We start from the raw sequence: 22349 nt of genomic DNA on the forward strand, positions 1-22349 counted from the left end.
CATCAGGAGTTGGTGAGTATGCTGACTGCCTATTTTGAAATACAAATGGATAGTGACTCACACAAAAAAATGTGTTCAGAGGGAAATCAGTGAATGCAAGGTATGTGTATGACAAGCATGAAATGTCCTGCAGTCCTCCATTCTCCTTTGCCAGAGATTTCTTTCTTTCGGTACTGCTCAGGACATGGACTCATCAGCCTGGAAGGACCAGTCTGCCCATGCAGTGGGTAACGGAATGATGGAGAAGCCCAGACATGCTTTGGATGGTGAAGAACTGCTTGAGGGTCTGCTAGATTTTTGTGAGGAGGCGGCTGGCATAAGCTCGGTTGTCTTTCACAGAACTGACTTTGATCCCTCTGTGTTGTCATGGTAACATGAGCCTCTGATCAAATGAGCCTTAATCACTGAGTTAGAAGTCAACCTTTCTTCCTCACAGGAAATAACATGGGACAAGAGGAGCATTTTTTTTTTTTTCTCCCATGCAGAAAAGTTCAGACAATTCTCTTGACCACTCCATGTCAATTTTCAAATCTCCTCTAAGCAGTTTGGAGTTGTAATATTACAAGCGTATGTGTGTGTGCAAGGGGAAAATATTGGAAGAGTATTTGCTATACTAGAAAATGCATAGCAGCAATCACATAAAAACCTCTAACTGAATTGTGTAAATAGTACTATTGCATATGGACGGATGTTCTCTGGAGTGCAATGCTTATCAGATTTGCAATGGGCTTCAGATACTAAATAGTAGTGTAGCAGTCATGAGTACGCTATATTCTTCTGTATTCAAAGAGGTTACAGAAGCATGTATCAGGTGCTCCTATAGCACAAAGGACTAACAGGTTTTATCAAGGTGATGCTACATCGGCTTTTTTGTTCACATTACCGTATTACTAAAAAGGGGGCTTTTTATTGTTTGAAACAACCTTGCCACAGCAGACTGGAGTACCATAATGTTTTCTGACATTACAAATAAACTCATGCAGGGCTCTGTCCTGAGGTGGCAAAATTACTTCTGGTTTCTATGGCATTATATTTGAAGATAGCTCTTGTATCCATAATAGCACTGCAGTGTGCATGTAAACATGCCTTCAGGAAGGAGCTTCATAAACATGAAAATATTTAGTAACCACTGGGAATGATGGTAAAGATGATTTTTCAGGAATAATTCAGGGTTATTAGTCAATTTGTTAAATATATCATGGTAAAACAAAGAGTGCAGAGCAACTTGATAGAAACCTAGTTCATGAATGAAATTTGGGCATCACAGTGGTGAGTTAGCTTATGCCAGCCAAATCTATGTGCGAAATAAATATATGGGTAGGTACTACACTGAGAAAGAGAGATAATTCCTCAGATTAAAAATGATGATCCCCTCATCTAAGTAATGGGAAGAAGTAATCAAAGAAGTAATCAAAGAGTTTAGGGATCCTTCAAAAGATAGTGAGCCTCTGCAGAAGAAACACGAAGGATCACAGATTCAGAGAGGAATCTGCTTTTTAAGGTAGAAATAAAGGAGAAATCACAGAAGATGCAGTCACAAGACTTGCTCATTTAAAAAATAAAATGAAATAAAAAATCAATAGAACCTATCCTTTTATGCAAACCAGTTTAGTAAGTTGAAACAAGGGGGACTGCTTTTAATGCATTCCTGGTGGAAAATGTCACGCAATGGTGGAGCACAGTCAGCACAGTTGTCTGTAGAAAACTAGAATTTATCTTTGGCAAATATACCATCTGCTTTAATACATTTCTATCAACTGTCATATAACATCAAAGGCATTTCAGTTTCCAGCAGAGCATGTTTGAATGGTGCATTGCAGCTGGAGACTTTTCTTTTTGGAAAAAAATCTGCATGGCATTTTCTGTCATTTCTGTCTCTTACTTGTTGGTTACAGAAGAAAGGAGGGAAAGAGGCAAAATATGATAAATAAAACATTCAGAAAACTAATATGACAGCTGTGAAATAAAGATTTTCTTCTTGTGGTTACAGTTGCTGTCAAGGAAATGGAATTAATACTTTAATTTTTTAAATTAAAACTATTGATAATTAAAATATTAATGTACTCCTTTTAGATACAACTTTTATGCAAGTTTGTTCATCTATACTGTAAAGCTTATGTGTGAAAAGCTCTGCATCAACAGGATCTTACTGTACATTCCTTCTTTTGATGATTTTATCATTAAGTTGTGGGGTGGGGAGGAAGACTCTCTCAAGAAAGCTGCCAGAAATGGTAGCAACACACTGCTTTATTTCTCAATCTAAATCAGAAGATGGGGAGTTTCAATTTCTTATTTTTTCTTTATTTTTTTTAAGTCCAAGATTATCTAAATAAAACTCAGTTAGCAGTGCTTCTGCCTGAGAATATATGTCATTTTTATGGTTAGGTTGTGAGTCAAGAATAAATAATTTTTCTCAGCCTTAAATAATTTTCTATCAAATAGCAATATCCAAATCTATTCTGAAGAACAAGGACACAACTGCCCATTTTCTAGCGATTTTTGAATATTTAATTTCTTGTATTTATCATTTGCTATTTTTGAGAAAGATGAGGAAATGTTACAGCATTCATTATTTTCTCTTTGACTTCACAAACCCAACATTTTTCCCTGAAGTCTTCATCACGTTTCTACTCATTTTGAAGATGTTATTTTCTTCGCAACTATATTGCCTCTTTGGCTTAAAGTTCTAACACTGCAATTATTTTCTGCAGACTGCTATTTCAGCACCTGATGATTTTCATTTGAAAAAGCATTGAAAGATATGTTGCTTCCTTATTTTTAGGTGGCTACATTCAACATATTCTAAACTGAAAAAAAAAAAGGAATAAAAAAGGACAGGAAGGAAAAATTGTTAAGTATAAAACGATAAACAAAGAAAAAGAAAAAAAAAGTAGCTGTATAGCTATGTAGATTTCAAAGCCCTGTATATGTGTCTTAGCCTTAATTTAACAACAGATATATTGTGTAAGTGTACAGTGCTGACGGGATGTTTTTTATTTACAATCATATAACAGATGTGCAAAGATTTGCCTCGTTTTTATTTTTATTCCCACAGCCCCCTGCCCCCATTGCTATTTTGCACATGTGTTTGCCTGATTGGGGAACAACAGGGTGTGGAAGGGCAGGGAAAGGAATGCATGCATTGTGGGCTTTCTAATTTTTTTTTTCCTCAGATTGCTCAATATATTGTGGATCATCTGTGGTCCATGCACTACAAATGGGGTAATGCTGGTATAGAGAGCAGTAAGGATTGCATAAGAAATGTTTTGAGGAAAGGAAAAACAGCTGAAGGCTCTTGGAAGCCTTGGAGAGAGTCAGAACTAGTTGTTTTAATATAAACCAAAAAACTAAAAAAAAAAAAAAAAGACTGATAATGTAGTTAAAAAGTAAGTTAAGAGAGTAGAATGTGCAGAAAGACCATGTTAGGAACAAGGCCATCGTTCCTCCCGTTTTCACAGGAGGTAATAACATTTGTGTCTGATCTAGCTGCCAGACCCAGCAGCCTGTGAGCATGGAGGTGGGAAATGGGATACAAATCTTCAGGACAGGAGGACCTGAATGAGCCCTGCAGTGCTGGCAGAACTCGTCTGAAAGCACAATGTCCAAAGAGATCTCAGAACTGGAGGTGTTTTCTGCACCATAAGAGCGATCACCAAATGCGAGTGTAGTGTCCATATGTGAAAATAATGCTCTGATTGTTTCATTGTTTATGGGAGATCAGTGTTAGCAGCAACTGGTCAAAAGCCATTTATTATAATTGGAAATGGTGCTTACCCTTACTTGCCTCCTACAACAGAGACCTCATTTTGCCTCTCTCCTGTTACTAAGGTCTGATTTTCAAACTGGAGGTAAAACAGAGTTTTTGTCACAAGTGCTCTCAGGAACAATCGAGACTAGATGGTAGTTTGATTCAAACAAAACCCGAAACCACAAAAGCCTTGTCTGTTCTGAGAAAAAAAGGTTTACACTACCAGCAGTACTTCTGAAGATGAAACCCAAGGTCCCCGTGGCTGCAGAGCATGCTTCCAGGAGTTGCTAAACATCTCTAGTTAATTTAGTTCCATCTTTCTGAAATACTGTATTCATCTAGAAGTGTTCATTGTCAGGGTTATTTGATTGAAGAGTAAGACACCTGTTTTATTGAAGAGCGTTCGCTGCAAGCCAGCTGGAGCCAGCACTGGCGTGCAGAAGTTGGTGTGCTGAAGTGCTCGTCTGTCTGAGCTCAGGCGCTGAAAGAGATGGACCTTTGGACACGTCCTTTGCTGTCGGTGGTGACTGAACATGGGAATGAATAGCCGTGACCTTGGTAAAGCCCCACATTTAATCATAGTAAAAACAAACCAGCTGAGAACTCAGGCTAGATACAATTTCAAGTTAAATACAACTCTTTGGTACTTGAATGACTGAAAACATGAAACATGTGGCATTCGCAAAATGTGAGTCCCTCACAAACTTAGTGTGACCACTATGAAGACTGAAAGAACAGTGAGGCTTTTCCTATGTGTTCTAACATGTGGGAAAGAGATGTAATTTTTTTTTTTTTTTGGTAATGAATCTTATTAATATCTACATTAACAATGAGATAATTATAGGGATTAAAAAAATTTAAATTTTGACAACCTTCTTTGAAAACATTTTGTCTGCTTTGGTATATAACTCCTTAGAGGTGAAAACACTTTCCAGAGCAAGAGAAACATTATAACAACAACAAAAGGAAGATGCTTTAGGAATGCTTTAGGAAGCATTTCTTTACAAAGAGGGTGGTCAAACATTGGAACAAACTTCCTTGAGAGGTGGTTGATGCCCCAAGCCTGCCAGTGTTTAAAAGTCATTTGGACAATGCCCTTAACAACATGCTTTAGCTTTTAGTCAGCCCTGAATTGGTCAGGCAGTTGGACTAGATGATCGTTGTAGGTCCCTTCCAATTGAAATCTATTCTATTCTATTCTATTCTAAAAAGGAAACGAAAGATTATGACATTCTGTGTGATAGTTTTAATCATAAAATGATACATGATATTTAATTCCATAATTGCATACATGTGATTATTTTAGGTTATGTGCATGACTTGTTTATTGCATACTGTTACGATATAATTGCACACTCATGAATAAGCTTTCTGAGAAGGCTCTGCTGCTCTCATCTGAGGTGGTAGTTTGCCGAGGCATGGAGCCAGTCTAGCTGCTAGCTGAGTCTGCAAGATGAGGTTGCAGCCTTCCTCCTTCTCCTCACTTTTCATCCATACTTTGTCCTTCTGGTGCTTACCTTTGTCCCCCAAGGGACCTGATTCAATGTCTGCTCAGGTAGAAATATAGACTTGTTTTTCCACTGAGTTGCTAAGAGGGTGAGAGAGGACTGTTAGGGTCATTTTATTATGGGTTAAATCTTTAGTAACTGTTAACAGAACCTTGCTCAGTTACTAGCACATATATTGTATGGCCCACTGATATTTCCAGAAGTTTCCAGAAGTTGTGCTGAAAGTGGATAAGAATGGCTGAATCTGACCTAAACTTTCAAAATTGGACACCATGCTTGAAATACAGAATGGAAAGGGAACTCACAAGGTTCACTCAGTTTCAGTCAAAATGCCTAATCGTGTATATCCACTAAAAGGAGAAGGAAATGTGGCATCCTTATAAAACAGCTTCCTGGGGCCGTTTTGAAACCAGCAAGTTTAATAATTGCAAGACATTATTCATTCTTTACACCCCCCTCCCCCAGTGCGGTATGAAGAGGGGAGGTACACCTACAGACACATCAAAAGAGGGATCACGGTGTATATAGATATACTTATGCTCAGTGTGATCTAGCTAATTTGAGTAACTGTTGAGCTCAGACACCTGTGTCAGCCACTTGAGCCCATGCTGGCATCTCAGACGGCTAAGGAGGTTGGCAGGCTGTGCTGAAGCTGTGCTGCAGCTATAGCATGAGCCAGCCCAATTAAAGCCCGTAAAATCACACATCCTCCCATGGTATACAGACAGCCAGGGGCACATGCGGTTGGGATCTGAAAGGGGTTGGGTGGCAAGAACTCGGGCTCTGTAATATTGTGCCCGGAGACTGGACGAAAGTCTTGTCAAGAAAAAGAAATATTTGATGAAACAAAAAATGTGATATAAAAGATGGGTTTTCTGAGTACAGAAAAAGTATTTTGAACTTGAATAGTTTGTGTTGCAATTGTTTAGGGTTCATTTATTCTCCTTCTGCCCCGGTTTTCAGTCAAGAAAGTAAGTCTTTAATGAGGAAGTCTTTAACGAGACTAAGTCTTTTTAATGAGATGTTCCTTTGCCAGTGTATCAGAAAGCTGCCTTAATAGCATGATTGAGATCACTTTAACTAATTGAACCTTTACAGACATTGCTTTCATTCATAGTAGCAGTGAACAAATTATTCCATTCTAAATGTCATCGAACTTTGTTGTTGTCGTGGTTTTACCCCAGCCGGCAGCTGAGCCCCTTGCAGCCGCTTGCTCACTCCACCCCATCGGGATGGGGGAGAGAATTGGAAAATTTAAAGTGAGAAAACTCGTGGATTGAGATAAAGACAGTTTAACAGGTAAATCAAAAGCCGTGCGCACAAGCAAAGCAAAACAAGGAATTCATTCACCACTTCCCATGGGCAGGCAGGTGTGCAGCCATCTCCAGGAAAGCAGGGCTCCATCAGGTGTAACGGTTACTTGGGAATGCAAACGCCATCACTCTGAATGCCACTGCCCCCCTCTTCCTCTTTCCCAAGCTCCTTATAAACTGACCATGACGTCATATGGTATGGAATATCCCTTTGGTCAGTTTGGGTCACCTGTCCGGTCTGTGTCCCCTCCCAACTCCTTGTGCACCCCCAGCTGTCCCACTGGCAGGGCAGCGTGAGGAGCAGAAAAGGCCTTGGCTGTGTGTAAGCCCTGCTCAGCAACAACAGGTCCACAGAACAAAAACATCCCTGTGTTATCAATCAACACCGTTTCCAGCACAAAGCCACGTCATAGCCCCATACTAGCTACTATGAAGAAAATTAACCCTCTCAGCTGAAACCAGGACAGTTGTTCATAGCACCCGGTCCTGTGATGGCGGCATGAATATCCCCAGGAGTATCACGTGATTCATTGGAAATGTAAATTCAAACTTAATTAGGAAAAGATGCATTATAGAACTTTTTCTACTTTAGAACCTGCAAAGATCTTTCTTGTCTACCCTTTCCTACCAGATTCCAGTATAGTATTTCTGATAATATCACTTAAATTAACCTTGTAAAGAATGACACTTTTACAGTTAATACTGTAACAAACCTGAGTTCAAAGGCTCAGTGATAAGTAATAATAATGCCACTGAAAGGAGATAAACAATTACTATTCATTAATTATTTTGAATTTTGCAGGAAGACCTTGTTTCAGTGAATGTATTTATCAAATGCAAACTTCCTGCAGTCATAACTAGAAGACAGAAGACTTCCGAGTGTGCTATGATATGGAATCTCTACAAATGAGCACTCCTGAAATTTGAGTCACCTTTAGCTGTTTTGGTCATTTATCACTCATTCATGGAAGCTGTATATGACATCAGCACACAAGCTGTACTCTTAAGGATGGGAGGTAGGAGAGATTTCACTGGCACTTGTTTAAAACAAACACTTATTATCTGATGGATGGGCACATTATAAAATATTATTTTGTGCCTTTGGAGTGCCTAAGAAAAATATTATTTAAGCAGCTGATAACCACCAAAATGGAGACTCTAGCAGTCAGTCAAACAAACCCATGTTCCTCTTCCTCTCCCTCCATCCTGCTGTAGCTTTCAGGAAGATAATAACTATTGCTGTAACTGGACTTTACTTTTTTGATAATGAGAATATGAGTGAAAAGAGGCTGCAGAGAAAAAAATAGGACCTTGCAAGACTTAAAACAGTGGTAATAGCAGGACTTAAAATAGTGGTAATTTTTAGCTGCACAAGAGTTTCCATGTTTCTCTGCTGAATATTATACCTTGCATGAGAATAAATTAGTGGGTTTTTTTTGCCGTAAGAGCCTGTGTGCCCTCTTCCTCAGTAGCAATCTGGGCCTAATTGAGCATAACGATTACACATGACAACTGGCAAAAAATCTGTCAGCTATTTCAGGAGCTCGGTGCTGTAGGGGGAGGATGACAGGTCACGTTGCTGTTGAGAAGCCAACAGAAACAATGACCTCCTCCTTCAAGCATAGTCTAAAATGTCAACATGAGCTGTTTTGCTGCTTGCTGTCTTGTCTGACTGAAAGTGATCTCAGGGGCAATTCAGTTACAGTGTCCAATTCATGGCTAGAAAAGTCAGAGCTTTCTGACTGAGGTAGCCTTTTTGAACAAAGTGCATTCCTCAAAATACCCTTTTCCATCCATTTTTAGTATGAAACTCCCATCCTGTCTAATTCAGCACTCAGGCTTCTGAAATACATCATCACTAATCCTAAAGACTTTAAAAGTCCGTGTACCCGGACATGAAAAGGTGGTTCACAGTAAGCCTGTCTCTATCTTAAAAACTGCTCATAGTGCCAGCCCCTGTGATGAAACACCTTGCCCTCGCTGGTCATCAGTCTTCATCGCAGCTATAGTCCACTGGACTACTGAAACTATCAGCCTTGCAAGAGGAAATTGCTAGAAACAGAGATCAACTGGGTGGTCCATTTGAAAGCTCATCCCAAAGGGTAAGTAACACCATTATTTTGAGGTTGGTGCCTTTAAAACAAAATGCACTTCATTCAGGACATCCCTCAGGAACATGTCCAAAACTGGATTTGGTTCAAAAATTTTAGCTTCAGTAGGTGAAGGCTAGCAGAAAAAGGACATGTTTGTGTCTGTCTAGAGTGAAGGAGGAAAGCTGAGATTTAGGTATTATTGAAGGATACTGCTAAGAGCAATAAAGCTCATCAAAACTCAATAAAAGTTTTCTTCGAGGACTCAGATTGCTTTATTAATCTTTACAAAAGTAAACATTGTGATCACTTCTTCAAAAGACAAATTTTCTAAGATGACCGAAATGATTGCAGATATCACTGTGTTTTATTTTGCATTATGGTATTATGATACTGTTTCTGTAATATCATGGTAAAAATTTCTTCCAAAAGTTTCTCAATGTCATTAAAATTGTTCCATAAGGCATATGGAAGTGAAGAAAAATCAATGCAACAAAACTCAAGGGGCTTTGAAACAGCGTTTACTGATAGTGATCATACGAGCTGCTTCAGTAGGAGTTAGTGAGGACATGGTCTTTTCTGTTAGTATTAGATCCACATTAGCAGAAAGTCTGCTGCAGACAGACCAGAATCAAACATACTGAGCTCCCTTCATGTCTTAGCCTTATCCTCATTATGTCAAAGCAGCCCCAAAGCTGCTTTACTTCTAAAGATGTCCATTTCTGCAGGCATACTGTGTCTTCTAAAAAAAAGAGGGACCTGAAGAGACCACTTTCTTTCCCATTTTTTTATTCTGATGTTAATTTAGTTGTATGCCGTTTTCCTAGCAAGTTTCTCTGTCAGAGACTGGTACCACAGGGAACAGCAAAAACAAATGAGATACTGACAGGATTAGAAATAACGACTTCTGTTACATTGTCCTCTGCAGAATGATAACATTTATATGACAGCCTTCATAGTAAGATCTGTTATAAAAATAATAAAAGACATTTCCACCATATCCTTTTTCTTTTTTGGTAAAGAGTTTCCTGAAAGATTATGAGCCATTTCCATTAAATATTTCTAAATTAAATCAAAATAAAATGTTCAATTTCTTTTACTTTTGCAGGAAAACATTGGGAAAAATTCCCCACCTTGTTAACTCGAAAAACAAGGAAGAGAAATTTAGAAGCTTTGACAGAAAATCCGAAGCTGTAAATGGAAAGCAGAAACGGTGTGTGTTTCCAAAGACAGATGTCTTAAGTTGAAACATCATGGGTTGGCATTTGGAAAAAAAGATTTTTTCATGTGGAGTCCATCAAGTGAAAAAAGGAGACAGGTTGCTGAAGAGAATTAGCCATGCTGACAAAAACATTTTCCAAATGATTTTTTTTTTTTTGGTCTTGTTCCAGTCAAAATTGGAGAGAAAAAAAGTTTTCCTGCATTACACAAACATGGTACAAATAGCAGAAGGCAAAGTACATAGATCTGTCAGGAATGGAGAATCACTTCACATTTCCATTTTCAGAAAAAAAAGTAAAAGGAAAAAATATTAGCGCCACAGAGTAGTTCTTTGGGAAATATTCTGTTCACAAAAAATTAGTTGCAATAGTATAAATTCAAATATGTTTACCCCTTTTCCTGCATTTTTCTGCCACTAATGAAGTGGTTGATCATAGAAATAGAGAGCTGCTGCTGCTGCTTCTTCAAAAAAAAAAAAGAAATGTATGACCTCTTACAGGTTTTTCTTTTGTTTCAACTGATGTTATATAAAAAGGGTAATTTCATCTTTATGTTATTAATAAATAAACCATAACTTCCTCAGCCCCTGAAACAGTAGCCAATTTGTAATTCCTACAGGTTTATTGATTTTCTCACACCTGCCAGTTTAATTAGTTCATATTTGTGACAACTGTAATCTTCTTTCTTACATTACTATAATCAAAGGCCTTATTGCCTCCACCAGCTGAAGCATTTACACACAGATATTGCCAGAAGATACTAGTAGTTGGCCTGTGGGGTCCTTATTTCTCTTCTAGTGTCCCAGTGTTTATCTTGGTCACTTTGTCTACCCAAGCTACCTGAGGACTAACTCCTGGCTAAGCTAGCTTTGCGCGAATTTGAATTCCCAGTTTTGCACATGAATGTTGGATGCCCAAGTGACCAGTTACAAAAACCCGACCCATCTCCATCAAGACTCCAAATATGGGGTACAATGTTTCTGTGCACGTTGTCAGGAATGAAGACAGTTTGGAAGCTACCTCATTTTCACAGTCACTGAAATAAAGCCCAAGAGAAATAGAGTGTAGTTACCAATATATATACCCTTTCTCTCCTAACCCCCTTTGGGAAAGAATAAAATTTCTTAACATTGTAGTGTTTAAAGTAATAGCACTGGTTACAATTTGGAGAATTTTTCAGTGAGGCATTTTCTTCAACTGAACTCTTTTTAGCAAGCCTTTTTAGTTCTTACATGCATTTTTTTTCTTTAATTACAGTGAACAATGTAAATGTAATGAACAAGTTTTTAATTAAGAAGAAAAGGGAAAAAAATTAAATCAGATGTCAGGCACACATCTATCTTCCACGAAAGATTAGATAAATTCCTGGTGGCTGGCAGATTCATTCAGCATGTTGAAGGAAATGTTGGTCTTTGCTTCAACTCTTTTCACGTTAGTCCATGTCAATGCAAAATAGATAAGGTCTTGCAGGATGACTAAGGATGACTGCAATAACCATTTTGGAATTTGTTTTGATGAGGGAAGACCTCTTTCCAGGTTTCACCAAACTTCCCTATCTTTCCTCCACAGCTTTCCTGAGGTCAAACTTTTGTCCTGATAGAAAACAGAAACTTTTTAGAAGTCATTATAGGCTTTGTGGGGTGAGCAAACTCTTTTTCTACTTATCTGTATTCACAACAGCAGGATGTTATCGTGTGTATCTTGTTCATAATGGGTTATAACAATATCAGCTTTGTTGACAGGATAATAGCCCCCTTTTACTCAAAATTTAACAACTGGCCTGTGGATTCTCTGCTTCCACAAATTGTAACCCCTTTCATACTTACATGATGAGGATTAGAATGCTGACAACGGTTTCTGTGAGAGGAGAAACTGGATTTAGCAGTGTAGCTTACATAAAAGGTGATGTTGGTAGGATGGTTGGAGAACATTGAGCCCAAGAAATGTAATGGAGACAGGCATGTCAAAAGTATGTTTTTCAAGAGTATATCAGACTTTGTCTCTCCAAAATATTAGACAACAGCTATTAGCGCTTTCACAGAGAGGAATAAAATCCTACATGGTTTAAATGGATCTATAGCATGCATGAATACCCGATTCACAATTAGCATTGCATTTTTTGGCAGCTTTTCCCTTGATCTTGGAATTATGGCACTGCAGCAATTTATGTATGGAAAAAATAAAAATGACATTATTTTGTGAAGAACTGTGTGTCTTTCTCCTACATACCCCCTTTCATGTGCAGCCTGAGTTGCCACACGCCCATGGAGGCAGCCAGTGAAATCCCCCTGGAGAGAGCTACTGTGCAGACATGCAAATGCACGAGAGCTCTGCAACACATTTATTGAACTTGGTTTTCCACAAAAAAGGGTTCAACTTCATCACAAAATCAGGGGCCGATGGACACAGTTATGTATCAGATTTTCAATGCTCATCTTACAAATAAAATCACAGGAGTGGTGTTGGGATCTAACTCTGTTCTACGCATTTCTTTTCATGCCTGTCTCTGTGACTTTGAGGCAGTTAAGGGAATCCCCACTCATGACTATGCACAGGCACCATAATCTGCCTTTTCTGGTGTGTATTTTGCACATGACGTTGTGGTGCTTAGTCTTAATGCTAGTGTGTGCATTCTCTGCATTTAGTCCAAGAGGTAGACAAAGATCGGAAAGATTTTGGGTTATTAAGTTCTGGTGTGGATGGACACCGGTATCAAGGTAAGAGCTGCTCCTGCTTAAAAAGAAATCTTTGGTATGGGGCTGAGCATCCTTTAAATTTTTTGCTTTGAAACTAATGTTCTTTTCTGATGAGTTTGCACTAGTGCTTAGTTGAGATTGAAATTTCTATCCCTGTAGACACTTTGATGAATACTTAACATCCATGGGTTTTAGTGGGGTGACTTGCATGCTTAAAATAAGAACATTTTTAGATTCATGGACAACTTATTACATGAAATGTCTTCACATAGGTTCATATATTCAAAAAGTAATGTGCAGATATATTGTCTCTAAATTGTTACAAAACCAAACATCTTTCAATTTATCTGACCTTCTACATTGCAGTTCCTGAAAACCTATTTTAGAGGACTATGTAAAATATAATCAACTACATGTTTGGGATATATCTAGACATTCAATTAGTGCAAAGTTTGAGTTTTAATTTTTTGAAAGGTCAACAACAGCCTGCAGGTTTTATTTTCTTCAGCCCTTTTTACTACATCCATGTCTCCTTTCTTTTTATACTGGTTTTCATTTGGAACGGTTATACAAAGAAACTATAATGCAGCTGTGCTACAAGTGTACAGGCATATAAGTATTCCTGTTTTGTTTCTCCTTTTGCATGAATATCAATTTGTTCCTTTATACCTGAAAGGCAAATGGAAGTGGAAGCACAGATTAGGCAATTATGTCCTCAATAACAAACACATCAGGGCTGTTTCATACTTAATATCCAGAGTTAATATGGCAAAAATCCTGATTTATGTTGTATAAATTAATTATAAGGCAGGAGTGAAAGTACACAGAACTATCTCCCATTCCAGCTTGTAAGGCTTTTGTTGGGTCTGTCCACTGACCAAGGAGATCATCATGGGACTTGCAGTCGAGTCCCTTTTACTACTACAAATCCTGACATTCAGATCACAGAAGAGGGAAGTTCTGAAAAACAGCAGAAATGAGAGTGTATCTACTTGCCTTCTAGAGTTCAGCTTTTGGTCACAAAATAATTTCTGAAACTTCCACCCACATCTACCTGCATCATATGTTGTACATTATATTCACTGATCTGGGATGGAAAAACCCACATAATTTTCATGTATACATGGATGCCCTAATTTAAAAAAATAAAAAACAAATATGAGTGATAACCTAATGATATACATTCAATAAATAAATATATTTGTAATTACTAAAGTGTTCAAGTGAGTCTGTAGAATAGGTGGTAAGATACTTGGTTCACAGGGTGTTATTTCTCACTTTTATGTTCTATTTTAATTAGAGCTGTTGACTCCTAGAAAATACTATCTCGGTAAGGCAACTCCACTTTCATTCATGTATCCAGACCTGAAAATGGCTGCCCAAAAAGTATAGACAAAATTCTTAGGACCAGATCCTGCAGATCTGCTGGCTATTTTTATCTTTATCCTGATTATCAGTCAAACATTCCTATTGAAATTGCTGGCTTACACCTAAAGGGTGAATTTGACTTAATCTCTCTGCAATGACTGCTATATTGTGAAGACCTTTTGGTTGTAAGTAAGTGAAGATCCCAACAAAGTCTGTCCTAGTCACCATGCAATGTGTTCATTGCAAAATGGTAGCACTCTTTGTCGATGTAGCTATCTTTATTGCAGCATGATCTGAAAAGCAAGAGATGTAAGGCTTGTCATATTCTCTGACCCTAATTGTGGAAGGGTATTCTTAAGTCTTCAAAGGCCTTTTCTTTCTGTGATTTCTTCATGGGGTCTTCTGCTTCACTTTAGATAGATTGAAGTAGGTGTCTTTTTTTCCTTTCACATAAAGAAGGAATTAAAATGAACTTATGTTACAGCCAAATCTCTACTGTCTACGCTGTGAAGTGTCTATATTCTTAAGGACGTGAAGAAATATCTTAAAGGGTATTTGCCATTTCCCGTGCAAGACAAGAAGCAATTCTGTCCTTTGACCTCCACCTCTCTTTTGGTGAAACCATGCTTTCTGCTTCCACCCTCAGGATTTCTTCACAAAGTTTCTTCTTTCTCCACTGAGAGTGCTGTGTTTCTCAGAGATGGTCTCAAAGAGACATCGTAAAACAATATTAATGAGAAGACAGTTTTTTAAGATTTTCTCTTAATTTTAAAGCTTCCCCCCCGCCCCCCATTCAAGGATAATATTTCTCTCTGTTCTTTCATCTCATTTTGTACTGAAAATGTGTCTTATATGCATTGAGACCACAGTGTTAATCTTGAATGTATGAACTATCTCATCAGTAGTGCTTTTCTCTTATGTTTTTTAATCCTTTGCAACCTCTCTGAACCACTGTTGCACCCCTAATAAAACCAGAAGTCAGCTCTGAATATATTAGTTTGATTCTAATATCCAGAAACTGACATTGTATTTATTTAGTCATGCTCAAATATGAGTCACAAGATTCAGAAGTCATCAGAGAGGTACGTGCATGTATATACCTGTGTGCTGCTTTGTGAGACTGTTAGTTTTCTGTGACCATACATCTTGGGTCTATCCAATTAATTCTTCCTGTTGTGAATTAAAAAGCACTTAATTTTTTTCATTTTTGGGAAAGTTACAATTACAGTAATAGCTGTCTTTCAAATGGGAAAATAAACTAGTAAGTACAGTCCTGATGTTACTGATTTGGAGGTCAAATGTTGAAAACTTTAATTTCTTGAAACACTGTCTAACAGCAAATCATGAAGTAGCTGACATGCCTACATGCTTTATTTTATTTCAAACTTTGCAGTCATAAAGCTTGTGCTTTGCAGGAACTCCCAAAGCACCTGCAACAGTACAATTCCAGCCAGAGAGGTCAGAATAGTGACTTTCTAATTTGCAAATATCTTCAGTACTTACAGGGGACTCATCCTGTGTATCCAAGCCAGTATGTAAACAGTGGGATAGAGCCTGAAGCTGATGAGGATCCTGAGGTGGATCTGCCTCCACTTTCTTTCAAAGTCAAAGATCAGAAGATATGAAAAGGCCTCTTATCTTCACAGCTATATGTGAGCTGTGTATAAAAATTACAACAATAGAGTATAAAAATTACAACACTTTAATTAAGAATAAAAAATGGGTTTTTAACCAGGGGACATTCAGTTCTTCTGAATGAGACAGGTCAACATAAAAAGGTCTGAAAATGAAGTCTCCTGCCTGGTCACTTTCTCCTTGATATACAAGTCCTTTGCTTGAATCTTGCTTTCCAATCAGGCAGTTTTCAGAGTCAATGCCCAAACAAATCACAGCCTGCTCAAGTTCCCAAATAACTTGCTTTTCTCAAGGGTGTCTCTGAGCTGTTGTCAGCCCCATGTCCTCTCCTGGAGTCTCTTCAGCTGCAGGGTCCCCACCTGCATTACAGACCATTTCCCTCCTGAGGTAACAGTCCAGAAGAAGTCAGTCAGATCAGGGAATTTGGAATGTCCTGAGTACAGTGGCTGCTCTGAGTTGTCCACCCAGAGAAGCCATGCCCTGCTTCCCGCTGGCCTGCCTGAGAGCCATGCTTACCTAAATCTTTGAGCTTAAGTTAAGTAAGCCGACAATTAAGTTCAGTGCAAGAAAATTGAGTTACAGGATTTGCTGTGGTTTCAACCCAGGTAATAGCACTACTGAAACGATCCAGGTAATTGTACTGCTCTAGTGGATCTGGCTGGGATGGAGTTAATTTTCTTCATAGCAGCTGAACTGGTGCTGTGTTTTGGATTTGTGACCTAAACAATGTTGATAACACCCCAATGTTTTTGCTATTGCTGAGCATTGATTGTACAGCATCAACGACTTTTGTTTTTCCCACTCTGCCCCTCCACAACAAGTGGGCTGGGTTGCACAAGAAGCTGGGAGGGAACACAGCCAGGACAGCTGACCCAAACTGGTCAAAGGGATATTCCATACCATAGGCTCAGCAATAAGAGTTGGGGGGGGGGCGGGGCAGTGGAGGAGGAAGGGCTGACATTTGGAGGTATGGCATTTGTCTTCTCAAGTAACCATTATGCATGTTGAAGCCCTGATTTCCTAGAAATGGCCAAACATCTGCCTGCCCATGGGAAGAAGTGAAAGAATTCCTTATTTTGCTTTGCTTATGTGCACAGCTTTCCCTTCACTTACTAAACTGTCTTTATTTCAACCCATGAGTTTTCTTGCTCTTGCCCTTCTGATTCTCTCCCTGATTCCTCTGCGGGGGAGTGAGTGGGCTGGGGGCTTAGCTGCTGGTGGGGGTCAATCCACCACAGCTGCCGATTTGTATTTGTTACAGTACTGTTATTTAGAGATAGTTTACTGTCATTGGGGGTGCCTTAAGCCCTTACAGAAAATTCAATAACTCTCTGATAAGCTCCATGTTACTCATGCCTTTTTTAATAGAAAAACACACGAAACTGAAAACAATCACATGAAATTGTTCTCTTGACCATCCCAAAATGTTCATGGAGTTAAGACTTTTCGTTGTTTACGCTCAGCCACTCAAGTGAAGATTTTATTCTAGTAATCTTGGTCTTTGCTCTTGTGGTTGTAATATGCTCTGCATGAACACAATTAGCCCCAAGGCCATTTCAAGAATTTTGAATGGTGCTGGTTTAGGACCTCTGCTGTCCTTGACAGATAAATCATACAGATTTGATAGCAACCGTCATTTGAACAGAGGAAATAAGTCTGGCTGAACTCCTTTGTGTATTCAGCAGTTTCCCAGACTGCACATACTGAAAGAGCCTGTAGAGCTGTAGCAGGTTGATTGCTATGAACATACAGAGAAAGAGTTGAGTCTCACATCCTTTTCATATGGGATATAGCATTTGAATGCATAAGTTGGGATCATGTGGGACTCTGGACCTGGCTGGTGGTCCTCCTGGCCAATAGCTGAAGATGTCACTGACAACCGTCACTCAAGAACTTCTGTTGGGCCTTGATTCACTAAAATATGCACATACTTTCATGTCGAGCTTCACCTCTTACAATGAGAAAAAGCCACAGCAAGACAGATCATCTATTAATTATTTGCATTCTAGTAGCTCTCAGAGGACCCAAGACTCAAGCTTTTGTATGCTAGCCATTTATTTAAAATAAAATGAGACTAATAAAATGATAATTTTTTTGACCGTTAGTTAGCAATTTTGGTGACGTCTTTCATTTAAAAAATGTGAATTAATTTTAAAATTGTAATTGGAAGACAATGTTGATCATTCCCTTAGCCTGGAAATTTTCTGTCAGAAAACTTCACTTACCCTTCTTTTCCCCACATTTATTTAAAAATAATCCATCTGAAATTTTCAGTGTTAGGTATGACTCACAAATAGCTGCCACCAGAAAAATCTTGACTTTTCTCAGTGTAAAAACTTACTTCATTCCCTTATTTGTATGTTTTATGATATTTATTTTACTAATAACAGTAAAATAACACTAAAATAACAAAAATAATAATAAAAAATCAAGAAATGTAGATGTGCACACTCTTGACCCTTGGTAAAAACTCTCAATTTAGCTAACTGTTAAATGACAGCCAGAACTCAGCTTAATCAAAATATCACGTGCTTGCATTAGTGAGCAGTAGAAGAGAGTTCTATTATCCATGAACTTAATTTTACTAAGTGTTGTAACTTAACAAGTCCAAATTAGCCTTTGTCATGCTATATAAAATGGTAAGAGAAATTACAAGGGATTGCAATCTGATAAGAAATGTCAGGGAGTTTGAGACCAAGTCTACCCAACACATTTCACTTTGCATACTTCTCTGATCCACCAAATTTGAGAATGAAGTATATTTTAGCTACATCAGGGTTGGAAATGATGTAAGTCATTACTGTATTCAAGTGACTCTGTTTAGTCTTCTGAGTACACAGATTCATTCCTCTTGTCCATGGCTCGTATCCAGAGTACTAATATAATTCTGACTGCAAAAAGGAGGAGTTATTGTAGGCTTCTTGGTATCCACAGAGATTGTATTTAACCAGAAAAACCCTTCACATGCAGCAGAAGGTTTAAGCTAATCTGTTCTCCTGTGTCAGCAAATAAGTATATAGGTCACTTGTCTCTCTCTTTCTTTTTAGATGATATTTCAGAATAAGATCTGATGTTTAAGCTCATGAAAATTATACTTCTCAGACATTTATACATCAAACTACAAATATGACTGGTTTTGGAATGTTTTACAATTGTGGATGAAAACTCTTGAAACAAAATCAGACATCGCTTTCACCTTTTTTTACACGTATATATCCTACACAGTGGATAGTGCAACCTTTGTACTAATTCTGCAGTCTGCTTTCCATTCCTCCTTTCCCTCGTCTGCCCCAAGAATTACACTGGTAGTGGCAACAGCGTCTTAGGACTTGGATAAACCAGCAATGAATAGGATATATATTGCCTGTCCCCACTCCTTTTATCTAAAAGGCTGTAGCTGGGATGGAATATCAGATGGAAGCTCAGCCCTGGGGACCTCATTAATGTGAAGAAAATCTTCCTTGTGTGGGCTTCATGGGTGGGCAGTTCCCAAGAAGGATATACTCTGCTACATAAACAAGTATTTTTACAGAATAATCTGAAGGTCTTTGTTTTCTTCACAACACAGAGCAAACCCCACCTCACCTCCAACCTCGAACTTTCTAAACTTTAAACTTCTCTGCAAAAAAACAGTCTTTGCTCTCTCCCCAAAGGTCATTGACTAACAGCTTCTGGAATCACTGGAAGGGCTGTCTCTGACTTGAGTGTTGGACAAGGTCTTATTGGTCTAACTGAGACCAATACTTTTGAATATGCAACTAATAACAAAACCAAGAATTCTTGTGATCCCTATAAACATCAGGAGGCATTGACAAATAGCAACATAGAAAACACTGTATCTGAGTCATTTCATTGCTAAAACTGTAATGAAAAGAAAAATCTTGAACTCTACATATTGTGGTTAAAATGGAATGGGTATTTCTACATTGCACCCTGGTGCATGAAGGGCAAAGGAGCCTAGGAGAGTTGGTTGATATACAAAGATAAACTCCTCAAAGAACAAGTGTATCTGGCCATTATGTTAGTTTTCTATAGATGACTCTCTCTGTGGATGATGGGAGAGGAGTGGCTGTTTACCTTGACTTTAACAAGATATTCAACAGTCTCCCATAGTATCCTTATGGTTCAGCTGTTGACATATGGAATGGATAGGTGGGCTGCAAGGTAAGTGGAAAACTGGCTGGACCATTGGGCTTAAAGGTTTGAGATCAGCAGTACAAAGTCCAGCTGGTAGATAGTAGCTTTCCTCAGGGGTCAATACTGGGACTGATGCTCTTCAACTTCTTTGTTACTGACCTGGATGATGAACCAGACTGCACCTCAAAAAGCTGAGGAAAGATTTCAAATTGCAGGAAGGGATTGATATGCTTGGGAAGAGGGACAAAGATCTTGCTCAGAGGAACCTTGATGAGCTGGAGTCACGGGCTGATAGGAACCCCATGGACTTCAAGAATGTCATTGTGCTGCACCTGGGAGGGAAAGGTGCTTTGCAGAAAAAGATCTGGGTGTCCTGGTAGACAAGTTGACCATGAGTAAGTAGTGTGCCCTCACAGCAAAAGCAGGCCAGTTGCATCCTGGGATGTATTACCAAAATGTAGCCATGAAGTTGAGGGAAGTAATTGATTTCTTCTCAGGTTACTGAATATTCAGGAGTTACCAAAAGCAGTTGCAAAGCAGTCCTTGAGAAACCTGATCACCTTTCACAAAAGCCTTATTAAAAGCCTCCAGAGGTCTGAGAAAGCTATTTGTCAATAACTGACAGATTTGCTGTTCAAGGCTTCTCATTAAGTGACCTGTAAAAGAGAATGGTTGTCCTTTTACAAAATGGCCTTGTACTTGCTAAAAGCTAAGAGCAGCCTTTTTGTCTTCAGGTAGAGCCTCCTTTGTTCATTCCACTTAACAGTGATTAGCCAAAAAAAAAAAAAATCATGTTTACCTAGGTAACTGGAAGCTTTAATTCTCTCTTTCACTTGAGGAAGAACACACCCCACTCTCCCCCACCCCCCTCCCCAACATTTCAGTTATTATGATCCTTATGATTACTTCTAAGTTTTTACCAGGATTCTGATTTATTTTGAACTGGTTCTGAGCACAGGGTGCCTCTGGGCAATCTGTCTCTTGCTTATGCGAATGACATTGGTAGGTCTCGTATTCGGCCTACCAGTAGGCTCTTATCTTATTTTTCTCATTTCAGAGACTACATTTCTCTACCACAAGCTCTCCCTTCATGCCTTTTGTTATGATGTTTAATAGATTAAATTTACAAACAAAGATACTGACTCAGAACCTGCTGTAATTTAGGTGGTAATTTCCATGGTGATAGGCTATTGTTTTCTGCAACTGAGTCCAAACCCCTTGGTATTCAATAGGATATTTAAGACCAATTATGATCCATGCTGAAGTCCTTATTCAGATTGCTTCTTGCTCTATTTAAAATGTTGGATGATCTATCTGATAAAGGTGTGAGGCATTTCACTATGAGAGGTGCTAAATGCCTCTAAAAACCAGAGAACATGAATGTTACTTACTTGAAAGCTAGATGCAGAAGCAATGGAGCATGCAAGAAATCTTGACTCTGTCCACCCTGCTGTCATGAGCATGTGGGCTTCATCTTCCCTGACCTACCAGTCTGCTGACCAGGGCTACCTATTTGATGATGCAGTCTTTGCCAGTGTAATGGATGGGGCTAAATGTGACATTGTCATAACTCTCTTGTGGTTTCAGTAAAGCATTAACATACTTTGATATTTCCCAGGAAAGTATTGACATATTTTGGTCTTTCCCCAGGAAAACAGAAAACAAAACCCCACGCTTCTATACTTCCATCTGCAATTGTACCATCTATCTTAAAAATACAATAGCAACCTAAACAGAAAATGCTGCAGTTGAATTGCTCAGACATTTATGTTACAAAAAAATAGCTTTCATCCTTTGATTAGTGCAGAAGATATTTTAATTCTTGCATTGGTGAGGAGCCGTCTCCTCTCAAGACATCTCTGCAAGTCATCCTCTGCCTTCTCATAGTCTCATTCCATGATTTTTAACAGAAAACTAAAGCTGGTGCTAAACAACAGTTGATTCCTCCTGCTGCCTATCATTGCAAAATATGACAGGAACTAAGTTCCTTGTGATTGTTTTGTCCTTTTCTCAATAATATGTACTTTTCAGTGAGTCATTCCTGCCCAAGACTCCTGCAGGAAGCTTTTCTTTCCCTCTAAAACAAAATAGAAATTGATACAGAAGCGGATTTCAAAACACAACTGTATTTTCAAATTTGGCCAGTGTTAGCGAGTGCGAGTTCCCACACAGTATTTCTTCCTTGGCAGCATGACCAGAGCTATAGCATACCCACATATCAGACCTGATTTATGGTGTCTGCTCAGACTAGTCTCGATGTGCGTGCACACTCTAGGCAGTATCTGGAGTATCACAGGTACTATGTGTACCCAGAGGGAACTTCACCACCACCATGGGTGTCCCCAACATGCAGGACTGTCACCATCTGTGCAGCCTGTGAAGCTGCATGCAGAGATAAAAGCCTTTTCTCTGTCTGAGCAAAGGAAGATGATGGCTGGGGGTTGCTACTGTAAGTGAGGTTTTGAAACCAAGTTTAAAAACCAGCCAAACAAGAAACCAACTAATCTGAATGACAGGCAGGAAAGGGCCTTTGGAGCGAGAGAAAAGTGGTGTGCACCGGCCAGATTAGCTTTTTGAGAAGCCTGTGCTTGCTCTTTATTTCGTATTTTATTTGCAGAAACGATGAAGAAAAGA

This window comes from Grus americana, chromosome 2 (assembly GCF_028858705.1).
Source record: "Grus americana isolate bGruAme1 chromosome 2, bGruAme1.mat, whole genome shotgun sequence".
Taxonomy (NCBI): Eukaryota; Metazoa; Chordata; class Aves; order Gruiformes; family Gruidae; genus Grus; species Grus americana.